Genomic DNA, 3,626 nt, shown 5'->3' on the forward strand with positions numbered 1-3,626 from the left:
GTCTCCCCTCTTCTCATAAGGACACGGGTTGTATTCGATTAAAAGCCCACCCTACTTCAGTGCGACCTCATCTTAAAATAATTACATCTGCCATGACCCTGTTTCCAAATAAGATCACATTCTGAGGTTCTGGAAAAGGACACGCATTTCGGAGGGGACGCTATCCCTCTCAGCGCACACACATTTCGCATTTATTTTTAGATACTTTCTCACTTATGTGGCAGAGACTAATTGTCCCACTCTATTTATTCTCTCTTTTGGTCAGTGTATAACCCCTGAATTTCCCCAAGTTAAATGACAATCCCACATAAAGGTTACATTTCCCAGAGTCCTTTGCTGCCAGATGTGGCCGAATGACTAAGTCTTGGTCAATGGGATGTGACGATAAAGGCCAGATGGCAGCTTCTGGGGCCCTTCCTAGGAGACAGCCAGCTGGGTCCTTTGCGCCCCCCCCCCCCCGCCCCGTCTTCTCCACTTCCCCATCCTGGCTGACAGAACACAGATGTTATGACTGCACTACATTTTGGGGCCACGAGAACAAAGACCCCACACATCCCGAGAACGAGTGGAAAGCTGGAAGCAGCCTGGGTCATCCTCGCTCTGCAGCTTATATCTGGATTTTTTCTGTTTGAGATAAGTGTCCATCCGGGGCTGCCGTTCTGCACAAACCCAGGGGCGCCTTCACATGGCAGAGGACGTGAACGGAGACCTAGGAGCTTGGAGGTGAACAAAGCATCCTCAAAGGCCCCCGCTCCCGGCTAGTTTCAGCCCCTGCTTTGGGGGCTTCCAGTTACGTTCAGGTAGTCTCAATTTAACTAATACATTTTTGATAGTTCTTTAACATCCAGGAGGTTTCTGTGCCTGGAGGGCAGCACTCAACTGGATTGGTACTTAGTGCATTGAGCAATTTATGAAAGTAATAGAACTCTGGAAATCAATTTCCTTGAACATTTAAACATTATTTTTAATGTGATTAATTACAGTTCCTTAAAACCTAGATGGTAATTACAAGTCTGGTAATGATGGATTCTTCTGACCCCTCCAGACATCCTAAATAACAGGCCAAACGGACAGGATATTTCCGGCCCGTTGAGAGTGTAGGATCCGAGTCATCTAGACTGATTTCCTTACTGAGAGGCGCACTCGAAGGAGATTTAAACTGAAATCTTCCATCATTAGGCTTGGTCTCTCTCTCTCTATTTTTTTTAATTTGCAATATTTATTTGTGGCATTGGGGACTGTTAAGTTTTCCTTTGTCATACAGATTTTAATTTTGGAAACTTGGCATCTTCCTACAAACTTCTGTGTTTTCTAAGTTTGCATGGCAGTTGGGGGTCTCTTAAGATTTCATACGAATTTTAGAATGGTTTTTCCCGTTTCTGCAAAAAAAGGATATTAAAATTTTGTTGGGGATTGCACTGAATTTGTAGATCACCTTGGGTGCTGTGGACATTTTAACAATATTAAGTTTTCCAAGCCATGAACATGAGACATCTTTCTAGGTATTTGTGTCCTTGATTTCGTTCAGCAGTGTTTTGTAATTGGCCATTTATAGGCCTTATACCTGCTTGGTTAAGTTTAGTCCTAAGTATTTTTTTCTTTTTGATTACATGGGATTGTTTCTTAGTTAGTTAGTTATTTGAGGGAGAGAGAGGAGCAGAGGGAGAGGGAGAGAGAATCTCAAGCAGATTCCCTGCTGAGCTGTAGCCTGATGAGGGGCTCCATCTCACAACCCTGAGATCATGACCTGAGCCGAAATCAAGAGTTGGACGCTTAATCGACTGTGCCACCAGGTGCTCCAAATGGGATTGCTTTCTTAATTTCCTTCTCAGGTCGTTCGTTGTTAGTGTATAGAAGTACAACCGATGTTTGTATGAATTAGATTTAATACTTTTTATTGCTATCTTAAGTGTAATATTTTCCCCCTTTTCCATTTTTAGATGATTGTTGTTAATCTAGAGAAAAAGGTTTTATGTATTTATGCTGTATTCAGCTGTCTTATTTACTCTATTTTTCCCCCCACAAACTGGAGTCTCTTGGGTTTGGAGGGGGTCAAACCATCAACAACAGAAAATTTATATGTTTTTTCCAATGTTCACACAAATTATGGAATTTCTTGGTCTTATTGCACTCATTAGAACTCTATGACAATGTGGAATAAATGGTGATAGGCACCCTCCCTGTCATGTCCCAATTTAATTGAAATGGTTTGAATGTTTTACCATTTATAATAATATTCTTGCTGTCTTTTCTATAAAAATCTTTTATTTATTTTTATTATTTTTATTTTTATTTTGGCTTAGTATTTTAATGATGGCCGAATCCTATGAGGTTCTGTTCAGCGTTTATTGATATGATACCACATAATTTTTCTTCTTTAATTGGTCATGTAATGGATCATGTTGGTCTATTTCCTGATATAATAATTATACTTGCATTTTTGAGGTACACCTATATGGTTGTAATATATTATTAATCTCTTAATGTGCTGTTGATTCTATTTGTCGTTTTTTTTTTTTTAACTTATTTTTGGGGCCCCTGGGTGGTTCAGTAGGTTAAGCGTCTGCCTTTGGCTCAGGTCATGATCCCAGGATCCTGAGATCACGACCAGAGCCGAAATCAAGTCAGCTGCTTAACTGACTGAGCCACTCAGGGGCCCCTAAATTAAATCTTTAAAAAAATATTTTATTTTTTAAGTAATCTCTCCACCCAACGTGGGGCTTGAACTCACAACCCCAAGATCAAGAGTTGCACACTTCACCGACCAAGCCAACCAGATTTGTAAATATCTGATTTATAATTTTTGCATCTATATTGACTTGGGGAATTTAGTGTTCTTTGTTTTGGGGTATTATCTTTATCAGTTTTTGTATTAAGGCTGTTTCTTTACAACATGAATTGGGAGAAATTTTCCTATAACTTGTAATCTCTTATGAACACTGAAATTATATATTCTTTAGGAGTGTGATAAAAAGACTTCTGAATACAATTGGTCCTGGTGTTTTTTTATTTTTTGTCTTTTTTTTTTTTTTTTTTTAGTGGTAGATCTTTAATTATCTTTCCAATTTCTTCCATGAGAATAGGTCTACAGAAGTCTTCAATTTCAGGGCGCCTGGGTGGCTCAGTTGTTAAGTGTCTGCCTTTGGCTCAGGTCATGATCCCAGGGTCCTGGGATTGAGCCCCGCATCGGGCTCCCTGCTCAGCGGGGAGCCTGCTTCTCCCTCTCCCACTCCCCCTGCTTGTGTTCCCTCTCTCGCTGTCTCTCTCTCTGTCAAATAAATAAATAAAATCTTAAAAAAAAAAAAGAAGTCTTCAATTTCTTGGGTCAGTTTTGTTAATTTTTTTTGGTCAGGAAATTATTCATTTCCTCAAGTTTTTCAAATTTGTTTCTATAAATTCACATGAAATATTCTCTTACAATTTTTCTAGTCTTTTTTATATCAGTTATATTTCTTTCCTCATACTTTATCTTGTATATTTTTGTTGCCTTTATTCTTTTATTGGGTTCTTTCTGGATTTATTTACTTCCTTGGTCTTTTCAAGGAACAGATTTTTGAATTTATTTGTGCTTCCTACCATTTAAAATTTTCTAATTAACTTCAGCTTTGATCTTTATTAATTTCCTA

The sequence above is a fragment of the Zalophus californianus genome, chromosome 9 (genome assembly GCF_009762305.2).
Source record: "Zalophus californianus isolate mZalCal1 chromosome 9, mZalCal1.pri.v2, whole genome shotgun sequence".
Lineage (NCBI taxonomy): Eukaryota > Metazoa > Chordata > Mammalia > Carnivora > Otariidae > Zalophus > Zalophus californianus.